This window comes from Lolium rigidum, chromosome 6 (assembly GCF_022539505.1).
Source record: "Lolium rigidum isolate FL_2022 chromosome 6, APGP_CSIRO_Lrig_0.1, whole genome shotgun sequence".
Lineage (NCBI taxonomy): Eukaryota > Viridiplantae > Streptophyta > Magnoliopsida > Poales > Poaceae > Lolium > Lolium rigidum.
The window spans coordinates 62,657,623-62,669,132 of record NC_061513.1 but is presented as its reverse complement, the minus strand read 5'-3'; the positions used below and the strand labels follow the sequence as shown (position 1 = coordinate 62,669,132).

The following is an 11,510-nucleotide window of genomic DNA, read 5'->3' as shown; positions in this document are numbered from 1 at the left end:
ATAATCATGGCATCAATCACCTTGCATGTTTTAATAAAAGCTTTCAAATAAAACTATTTTTATTTAAACTCCTCTTTCCTTATCTTATTTTCAATAATAATAAAACCCAAATATAATTATTTTGGATATGTAGAAAAACTAATTCTAAATCTGTTTCAATTATTTGCAAAGTTTCAAATTATATTATTTTAATATTTCAAAGTAATCTCCTCCCTCCAATCTGGTCCATCTTTGCTTGGAGCCCATCATCCTCTCTAAGGCGTGCCTCTCCTCTTGGCCCATTTTGCCTCCACCGAAGCAGCCTAGCCTGGCCCATCTTTCTTTCCATCGAAGGGGTATCTTTTTGTTTTCGTGTCGTCTTCGTGAGAGGAGCACGAGAGGTGCGTGAGCCTCCCATCGCTGTCCACCACGCCACCACCAACAGCCTCCTCTCCCCTTTTTTAATCCGCCTCAGAAACCCTAGACCATCTCCTCCCTCGCGCCGCCATCTTCCTCCTCTTCTCCCCATCTTTCTCTTTTCTCTGTGAACGAAACGAAGAGAAAACCCCAAGCTTCTGCCACCACCGTGCTCGCCATGGCGCCGCCTCTACCGGCCGCCCCTCGACGAGCCGAAGACACGTGAAGATCCGCCTCGTCGTCCTCTCCATCCCCGTTCAAGGAATCGAGCCGGGGCTCGCTCAATCAACGGCAAAATCGCCGTTCCCTTCTCCAACTCCGGCGAGTTCATGGTCGATTCCGGCCGCTGGAGATCTCCCCCATCCTCTCCGACCTCATCCACGGCTTCCTGGTGATGTGCTCGTTCTTCCAGACCTCTTCCCCGTCTCAATCTCGTCCTCGTTTTCTTTCTACCGACTTTGACCATCGGTAACCTCCGCAGGAGCTCGTCGCCGGCGACGCCGCGGTGCCTCCCTGACCGTCTCATCACCCGAAGCTGCACCACCCCGCTGAGCCGCACCCTCGACGCCACTTCTCTGGACCTGGTTCGCTCCCAGTCGCCCAAACCATCTCCGACCTGCTCGTCCACCATGGCTGCAGTATGCAAGGTCGACCCGGCCTTATGTATGTTCTTGTTGACGTGCACCTGGCACTGTTCATTGATCCGCAACTAGCCTAGCTGGTTAGTTTCTTTGACTCCGACCGACAGATCCCGTGCTCGAATTCCCCTGGCGGTCAAATAAATTAAGTTATCTTTTTCCTATCTCTTTTGTTTCAGATCTCGCAGCGAAACATGCTTCAATTTGCGTGGAGTCCTTCCCAAATCAACATACACACATTAGCCTGGCTGGTTCGTTCCTTTGCCTGGATCAATCGATCCTGAGTTCGAATCCCCACTTTGGCTGAAAAACAAACCCTTTTTGATCTATTTCGTTGCCTGACAGGTGGCCCCTTCTGTCAGTCTCCACCGGCGCCACCTCAGCCTTCCTGCCTTGTCAGCGCCCTGTCAGCATCTCCCTGGCCCGCTGGTCAGCCTCTTGGGCTATCTCCTCTTCGGTATAAACTGTTTCCCTCCTTTCCCTGTTTTTCTAAAAAATGGCAGGAAATATGTATATCTTGCTAAAATCATATCTTCTAATCTGTAACTCGAAATAAAATGTGTTATATATGAATTTTGATCAGAAAAATGTAAGGAACATGAATATGACATCCATACATCCATTTGCATCTCACATCATGTCGCACGCTGATAGTTATGCATGATCACCTAACATATATGCGGAGTATTTCGGATTCGAATATGGTTTTCCCCGCTCCGTTTAATATTAAAGTAGCTCACCACTGCCATGTTGTGCCATGCTAACTAACACTTAAATTTGCCGGTAGAAAATGCAACTTCAACCTAATTTGTTTTTCCGGGGTTTCGACTCCGCTTAAATTGGATAAGTTGCATCGCATCATAATTTCCATATCATGCATATCATCTTGATCATGCTGGATCTTATTTATCCGTAGTAGTCAGATTTGCATACGTTATGTGTTCCAGCATTTGCTTCTTCCCGGATAGGATCACGAAGTGGTGTTGTGAGATACGACAAGACTTCCGGATGTTCCTCGACAAGCTTTAACAGGCAAGCATTTCCCCTATACTTCTGCCCCTGCAGAAGTCGCTCACCTATTTTATTTTGCCTTCTCCCTCATGCTATCCTTAAGTTGCGTTCTTGTTACGTGTCCCTTCCACTTGTTACCTCAAGCAACCCATATTGCCACCACCAACCACCAACCTCCTACGGCCGTTGTTTGGTTATCGGGTCCGCCTTGCGAGTCGTAGTGCATGCTAGTGCTTTTATATCTCGTTACCGTTAATGCTATCTTATTGGGTTATCTGTTGGGGAATCATGACACATGGTTTATGGATATATCTGTTGGGGATATCATGGTACTTGTTAATAGTTGTTAGCGGAGACATCGGTGGGTCAGTTGCTCGTTTTATGACGGCTCACTTGTGTTTCCTAAATATCTTAGGACCCCGAGTTCTTGTTATCTGTTCCGAGACTGAGCGCTCTAACCACACGTGGGTATGCTTATGGGTCTCCCTTGACCACCGCCGAATCTACGGCTTTGTCCAATGGGCACAACTAGTTTGCAATGTTTTACCATTTGTTGTTAGCGTGCATGCCGACCGTTACTTCTTTACTTTGGGAAGCCCCCGGGTGCCTTGTATCCCTTGTTTCCGGTATGCACGTATAGGTCGCGGAGCCGCCGCGAAGTGGTTTATCGCCCCGATGTGTGTTTAAACCACCTAGTACGCCGGCGCAACGCCTAGGTCCGTTTCGGAGATACGGCCGGACTTCGATACGGGTTCAACTTAGTTAGGTGGCTTCCTGGACATTGTTGTCGTGAAGGAGAGTGCGAGCCGTGATATCCACCCGTCGTAAGTGGGTCGAGCGGTGCGTGCGGGCACATTTGGGCACCCCCGTGGGTAAAATCTTATCGATAAGCCGCGTCCGCGGTTATGGACGACTTGAGCTGTATGACTCGACCATAGACAACTTACAACTGTTGTTTATTAATAATAACTTGCGTAGTAAGTTAGTACTACTTCAATAATAAATGGTTAAAACTTGACAACCGTGTGAGTGCCTTTGTAAGTACTTCCTTGCGAGGGGGGAACGCATCGGCTGTGTTATGTTTGCAGAGTATAGAACTGTTAGTTTATGCGCTCTCTCACCTTCTCTGATAGACGGATGTTGTAGAGTGTCTCTATAGGTTTTTAGTGCTTGCGCGCTGCCGCTTAACCCCACCATATTGCCTATGACGTTCCTCTTGCGTCCTCTAAGTCCCCTGCGTGCCTCAAGTACAAAGGATGATCGGTTGACGAATGCTTATACGTCTTGAAGTCTTGTTAAGTACGAACCCGTACTTATTGCTGCTTCTACGGGATATAACCGGGCAGGTATGAAGATAGGTACGATGAAGACGACGCTAGCAAGGTTACCCTTCCGGCTTGGCCTGGGCAGGGTTATGGACGCCACTGGTTATCTTCAGGACTCTTAGTCCAAATTTGTATCTTGTCCGTACTCGGACGTATTTGATCTTCTGTATGATTTGGATCTTTGTATGTATCTATTTGTATCTTGACTCGTTGGAGTCGTTGTTGTAATATATCTATATCTTGTGGGCTCTATTGTAACCCCGTTGTAATGTTACCTCTCGTGATTGATTCCACCCGCATCGCGTGCATGCTTCGGCGTGTACGAGGCGCTTGGTGGTGCGTCTCCTAAAATCGATATCGTGCGGATTTCGGCGGATTCGCTGGGATCCTCATGGTACCGGTTTCGGGGCGTCACAAGTTGGTATCAGAGCATCAGGTTGACGGTACCCCACTAGTCCAGCCTGTAGGATAACCTTGCCAACAGACGTTGTGCTAGTGTCAAAACTATTTTCTAAAAACTCGTTGGATAGTTCTGATTAGCTCTATTTTTCTCCTTATCTATATTCTTTCTCCTCTTACCTATGCGAGTTTTGAGTCTTCTCTCTTATCCGAGTTCTCTGAGTCTTAGGTTTCGACATGGGTTGGACGATCTTTGCCCCTCACCTAATAGGTCCGATCTTCGGAGGTCTCGACGAAATCGCATCATCAACAACGGAACAACGACTTCTTGTTAGTGGTGTCGAGAAGATCAACACTTCGCCATAAGAAGGGTCCGCCTCGAGGTCGGGTGTTTGTCAACATGGTACAAGAAGATCCGATAGTCTAACCAACTCCCCCCTTGGCTTGACGTGGAACCTCGGGGCGAGGTTCCTTGTTAGTGGTGTCGATTGTAACGGCCCAGGAAAACCCTCATATTAGATTTGTTTGTTTCTTTTCTTTTGTGCATAATCATGGCATCAATCACCTTGCATGTTTTAATAAAAGCTTTCAAATAAAACTATTTTTATTTAAACTCCTCTTTCCTTATCTTATTTTCAATAATAATAAAACCCAAATATAATTATTTTGGATATGTAGAAAAACTAATTCTAAATCTGTTTCAATTATTTGCAAAGTTTCAAATTATATTATTTTAATATTTCAAAGTAATCTCCTCCCTCCAATCTGGTCCATCTTTGCTTGGAGCCCATCATCCTCTCTAAGGCGTGCCTCTCCTCTTGGCCCATTTTGCCTCCACCGAAGCAGCCTAGCCCGGCCCATCTTTCTTTCCATCGAAGGGGTATCTTTTTGTTTTCGTGTCGTCTTCGTGAGAGGAGCACGAGAGGTGCGTGAGCCTCCCATCGCCGTCCACCACGCCACCACCAACAGCCTCCTCTCCCCTTTTTAATCCGCCTCGAAACCCTAGACCATCTCCTCCCTCGCGCCGCCATCTTCCTCCTCTTCTCCCCATCTTTCTCTTTTCTCTCGTGAACGAAACGAAGAGAAAACCCCAAGCTTCCGCCACCACCGTGCTCGCCATGGCGCCGCCTCTACCGCCGCCCCTCGCCAAGCCGAAGCCACCAGAAGATGCGCCTTGTCGTCCTCTTCATCCCCGTTCAAGGAATCGAGCCGGGGCTCGTTCAATCAACGGCAAAATCGCCGTTCCCTTCTCCAACTCCGGCGAGTTCATCGTCGATTCCGACCGCCGGAGATCTCCCCATCCTCTCCGACCTCATCCACGGCTTCCTCGGTGATGTGCTCGTTCTTCCGGACCTCTTCCCCGTCTCAATCTCGTCCTCGTTTTCTTTCTACCGACTTTGACCATCGGTAACCTCCGCGAGAGCTCGCCGCCGGCGACGCCGCGGTGCCTCCCCGACCGTCTCATCACCCGAAGCTGCACCACCCCGCTGAGCCGCACCCTCGACGCCACTTCTCCGGACCTGGTTCGCTCCCGGCCGCCCAAACCATCTCCGACCTCGCTCGTCCACCATGGCTGCAGTATGCAAGGTCGACCCGGCCTTATGTATGTTCTTGTTGACGTGCACCTGGCACTGTTCATTGATCCGCAACTAGCCTAGCTGGTTAGTTTCTTTGACTCCGACCGACAGATCCCGTGCTCGAATTCCCCTGGCGGTCAAATAAATTAAGTTATCTTTTTCCTATCTCTTTTGTTTCAGATCTCGCAGCGAAACATGCTTCAATTTGCGTGGAGTCCTTCCCAAATCAACATACACACATTAGCCTGGCTGGTTCGTTCCTTTGCCTGGATCAATCGATCCTGAGTTCGAATCCCCACTTTGGCTGAAAAACAAACCCTTTTTGATCTATTTCGTTGCCTGACAGGTGGCCCCTTCTGTCAGTCTCCACCGGCGCCACCTCAGCCTTCCTGCCTTGTCAGCGCCCTGTCAGCATCTCCCTGGCCCGCTGGTCAGCCTCTTGGGCTATCTCCTCTTCGGTATAAACTGTTTCCCTCCTTTCCCTGTTTTTCTAAAAATGGCAGGAAATATGTATATCTTGCTAAAATCATATCTTCTAATCTGTAACTCGAAATAAAATGTGTTATATATGAATTTTGATCAGAAAAATGTAAGGAACATGAATATGACATCCATACATCCATTTGCATCTCGCATCATGTCGCACGCTGATAGTTATGCATGATCACCTAACATATATGCGGAGTATTTCGGATTTCGAATATGGTTTTCCCCGCTCCGTTTAATATTGAAGTAGCTCACCCCTGCCATGTTGTGCCATGCTAACCAACACTTAAATTTGCCGGTAGAAAATGCAACTCCAACCTAATTTGTTTTTCCGGGGTTTCGACTCCGCTTAAATTGGATAAGTTGCATCGCATCATAATTGCCATATCATGCATATCATCTTGATCATGCTGGATCTTATTTATCCGTAGTAGTCAGATTTGCATACGTTATGTGTTCCAGCATTTGCTTCTTCCCGGATAGGATCACGAAGTGGTGTTGTGAGATACGACAAGACTTCCGGATGTTCCTCGACAAGCTTTAACGAGCAAGCATTTCCCCTATACTTCCGCCTCGCAAGTCGCTCACCTATTTTATTTTGCCTTCTCCCTCATGCTATCCTTAAGTTGCGTTCTTGTTACGTGTCCCTTCCACTTGTTACCTCAAGCAGCTCATATTGCCACCACCAACCACCAACCTCCTACGGCTGTTGTTTGGTTATCGGGTCCGCCTTGCGAGTCGTAGTGCATGCTAGTGCTTTTATATCTCGTTACCGTTAATGCTATCTTATTGGGTTATCTGTTGGGGAATCATGACACATGGTTTATGGATATATCTGTTGGGGATATCATGGTACTTGTTAATAGTTGTTAGCGGAGACATCGGTGGGTCAGTTGCTCGTTTTATGACGGCTCACTTGTGTTTCCTAAATATCTTAGGACCCCGAGTTCTTGTTATCTGTTCCGAGACTGAGCGCTCTAACCACACGTGGGTATGCTTATGGGTCTCCCCTTGACCACTGCCGGAATCTACAGCTTTGTCCAGTGGGCACAACTAGTTTGCAATGTTTTACCATTTGTTGTTAGCGTGCATGCCGACCGTTACTTCTTTACTTTGGGAAGCCCCCGGGTGCCTTGTATCCCTTGTTTCGGTATGCACGTATAGGTCGCGGAGCCGCTGCGAAGTGGTTTATCGCCCCAGTGTGTGTTTAAACCACCTAGTACGCTGGCGCAACAGCTAGGTCCGTTTCGGAGATACGGCCGGACTTCGATACGGGTTCAACTTAGTTAGGTGGCTTCCTGGACATTGTTGTCGTGAAGGAGAGTGCGAGCCGTGATATCCACCTGTCGTAAGTGGGTCGAGCGGTGCGTGTGGGCACATTTGGGCACCCCTGCAGGGTAAAATCTTATCGATAAGCCGCGTCCGCGGTTATGGACGACTTGGAGCTGTATGACTCGACCATAGACAACTTACACCTGTTGTTTATTAATAATAACTTGCGTAGTAAGTTAGTACAACTTCAATAATAAATGGTTAAAACTTGACAACCGTGTGAGTGCCTTTGTAAGTACTTCCTTGCGAGGGGGGAACGCATCGGTTGTGTTATGCTTAAAGAGTATAGAACTGTTAGTTTATGCGCTCTCTCACCTTCTCTGATAGATGAATGTTGTAGAGTGTCTCTATAGGTTTTTAGTGCTTGCGCGCCGTCGCTTAACGCCACCATATTGCCTATGACGTTCCTCTTGCGTCCTCTAAGTTCCCTGCGTGCCTCAAGTACAAAGGATGACTGGTTGACGAATGCTTATACGTCTTGAAGTCTTGTTAAGTACGAACCCGTACTTATTGCTGCTTCTACGGGATATAACCGGGCAGGTATGAAGATAGGTACGATGAAGACGACGCTAGCAAGGTTACCCTTCCGGCTTGGCCTCAGGCGAGGTTATGGACGCCACTGGTTATCTTCAGGACTCTTAGTCCAAATTTGTATCTTGTCCGTACTCGGACGTATTTGATCTTCTGTATGATTTGGATCTTTGTATGTATCTATTTGTATCTTGACTCGTTGGAGTCGTTGTTGTAATATATCTATATCTTGTGGGCTCTATTGTAACCCTGTTGTAATGTTACCTCTCGTGATTGATTCCACCCGCATCGCGTGCATGCTTCGGCGTGTACGAGGCGCTTGGTGGTGCGTCTCCTAAAATCGATATCGTGCGGATTTCGGCGGATTCGCTGGGATCCTCATGGTACCGGTTTCGGGGCGTCACAGGCATGAACCCACTATCGAGCATAAATACTCCCTCTTGGAATTAAGAGCAAAAACTTGGCCAGAGCCTCTACTAATAACGGAGAGCATGCAAGATCATAAACAACACATAGGTAATAGATTGATAATCAACATAACATAGTATTCTCTATCCATCGGATCCCGACAAACACAACATATAGAATTACGGATAGATGATCTTGATCATGTTAGGCAGCTCACAAGATCCGACAATGAAGCACATGAGGAGAAGACAACCATCTAGCTACTGCTATGGACCCATAGTCCGAGGGGTGAACTACTCACTCATCACTCCGGAGGCGACCATGGCGGTGAAGAGTCCTCCGGGAGATGAATCCCCTCTCCCGGCAGGGTGCCGGAGGTGATCTCCGGAATCCCCCGAGATGGGATTGGCGGCGGCGGCGTCTCGATAAGGTTTTCGGTATCGTGGCTCTCGGATGCGGGGGTTTCGCGACGAAGGCTTTAAGTAGGCGGAAGGGCAACGCGGGGGGCCACACGAGGGCCCCACACGCCGGGGCCGTGCGGCCTAGGGCCGGGCCGCGCCGCCCTGTTGTGGCGGCGCCTCGTGGCCCCACTTCCTTTCCCCTCGGTCTTCGGGAAGCTTCGTGCAAAAATAGGACCCCGGGCGTTGATTTCGTCCAATTCCGAGAATATTTCTTTACTAGGATTTCGAAACCAAAAACAGCAGAAAACAACAAGCGGCTCTTCGGCATCTCGTTAATAGGTTAGTGCCGGAAAATGCATAAATACGACATATAAAGTGTATAAAACATGTAGATATCATCGATAATGTGGCATGGAACATAAGAAATTATCGATACGTCGGAGACGTATCGGCATCCCCAAGCTTAGTTCTGCTCGTCCCGAGCGAGTAAACGATAACACAAATAATTTACGGAGTGACATGCCATCATAACCTTGATCATACTATTGTAAACATATGTAATGAATGCAGCGATCAAAACAATGGTAATGACATGAGTAAACAAATGAATCATAAAGCAAAGACTTTTCATGAATAGTACTTTCAAGACAAGCATCAATAAGTCTTGCATAAGAGTTAACTCATAAAGCAATAAATCTAAGTAAAGGTATTGAAGCAACACAAAGGAAGATTAAGTTTCAGCGGTTGCTTTCAACTTGTAACATGTATATCTCATGGATAGTTGTCAACATAGAGTAATATAACAAGTGCAATATGCAAGTATGTAGGAATCAATGCACAGTTCACACAAGTGTTTGCTTCTTGAGGTGGAGAGAAATAGGTGAACTGACTCAACATAATAGTAAAAGAAAGGTCCTTCAAAGAGGAAAGCATCGATTGCTATATTTGTGCTAGAGCTTTTATTTTGAAAACATGAAACAATTTTGTCAACGGTAGTAATAAAGCATATGTATCATGTAAATTATATCTTACAAGTTGCAAGCCTCATGCATAGTATACTAATAGTGCCCGCACCTTGTCCTAATTAGCTTGGACTACCGGATCATCGCAATACACATGTTTTAACCAAGTTTCACAATGGGGTACCTCCATGCCGCTCGTACAAAGGTCTAAGGAGAAAGCTCGCATTTTGGATTTCTCGCTTTTGATTATTCTCAACTTAGACATCCATACCGGGACAACATGGACAACAGATAATGGACTCATCTTTAATGCATAAGCATGTGGCAACAGTTAGTGTTCTCATATGAGATTGAGGATATGTGTCCAAAACTGAAACTTCCACCATGATTCATGGCTTTAGTTAGCGGCCCAATGTTCTTCTCTAACAATATGCATGCTCCAACCATTAAGGTGGTAGATCTCTCTTACTTCAGACAAGACGGACATGCATAGCAACTCACATGATATTCAACAAAGAGTAGTTGATGGCGTCCCGAGAAGCATGGTTATCGCACAACAAGCAACTTAATAAGAGATAAAGTGCATAAGTACATATTCAATACCACAATAGTTTTTAAGCTATTTGTCCCATGAGCTATATATTGCAAAGGTGAAGAATGGAAATTTTAAAGGTAGCACTCAAGCAATTTACTTTGGAATGGCGGAGAAATACCATGTAGTAGGTAGGTATGGTGGCCACAAATGGCATGGTGGTTGGCTCAAGGATTTTGGATGCATGAGAAGTATTCCCTCTCGATACAAGGTTTAGGCTAGCAAGGTTATTTGAAACAAACACAAGGATGAACCGGTGCAGACAAAACTCACATAAAAGACATATTGTAAACATTATAAGATTCTACACCGTCTTCCTTGTTGTTCAAAACTCAATACTAGAAATTATCTAGACTTTAGAGAGACCAAATATGCAAACCAAATTTAGCAAGCTCTAGGTGTTTCTTCATTAATGGGTGCAAAGTATATGATGCAAGAGCTTAAACATGAGCACAACAATTACCAAGTATCAAATTATTCAAGACATTTTACCAATTACTACATGTAGCATTTCCCAATTCCAACCATATAACAATTTAACGAAGAAGATTCAACCTTCGCCATGAATACTATGAGTAAAGCCTAAGGACATATTTGTCCATATGCAACAGCGGAGCGTGTCTCTCTCCCACACAATGAATGCTAGGATCCATTTTATTCAAACAAAACAAAAACAAAAACAAACCGACGCTCCAAGCAAAGTACATAAGATGTGATGGAATAAAAATATAGTGTGGTGACCCGGCATACCACTGCATGGTGTAGTATGCAAGTCTGATATAACACCAATGAAACACCGTTTCACTCGTATTATATCGCTCAGAGTGGTACAACAGAAACATATGCGGGTCCAAGGCATGTCTATAGAATTACAACACGAGACTCTTTACAAAAGATCCACACGACCTCCTACTTTACAATGAGGTAAAACTGCAAATAAACTCCAGAAGAACGACTCGTAGTCTAATCCTACACGAACTCTATTTGTAGAGTATTTAACTAGCTACTGAGGCTATGAATAGATTCTAGCTAAGTAGGAGCTAGGTTTAGGAAGCTAGTTCCCTTCTAGTGCTTAATCTAGGTTTTCTCCATGGTGGATATGGTATATGACTCTTCCGGCAGGTTTCTGTTCCTTGAAGTAGTGGTTGACTCCTCGGTCCTCGAGTTGTACTGGAGATCCTCCTTCATGGCCTCCATATCTAGCGGGGGATTTAAGAGTGGGATGAGTACGAGCGTACTCAACAAGTTCATTATAGGAAAGAGGTGTTTAATGCACTAGCTACGGCATTAGACCGGAAAGTCTAATACCAATGCAGAGTTTTTATAATCATTTCTTCAAGAGGTTGCTTTTATTCAAAAGAACTATGTCCGTCGGCCTTCACCGGTTTACTAGAACTTCATGGAGCTCCTTTCCGGCCGCGTTCGCGGTTCCATATCCGGAACGGGGAGTGA

At 46.1% G+C, this 11,510-nt stretch overlaps 2 long non-coding RNA genes across 2 annotated transcripts; both read left to right on the top strand.

Moving 5' to 3' along the window:
• The first annotated feature begins 464 nt into the window (after positions 1–464).
• On the top strand, positions 465–1,830 carry LOC124666677. Its single transcript, XR_006990985.1, has 3 exons — positions 465–1,117; positions 1,214–1,285; positions 1,380–1,830. It is a non-coding gene; the product is annotated as an uncharacterized LOC124666677 (long non-coding RNA).
• Positions 1,831–5,328: 3,498 nt separating this feature from the next.
• On the top strand, positions 5,329–5,815 carry LOC124666678. The gene is made up of 3 exons (XR_006990986.1): positions 5,329–5,430; positions 5,527–5,598; positions 5,693–5,815. It is a non-coding gene; the product is annotated as an uncharacterized LOC124666678 (long non-coding RNA).
• The last annotated feature ends 5,695 nt before the right edge of the window (positions 5,816–11,510 follow it).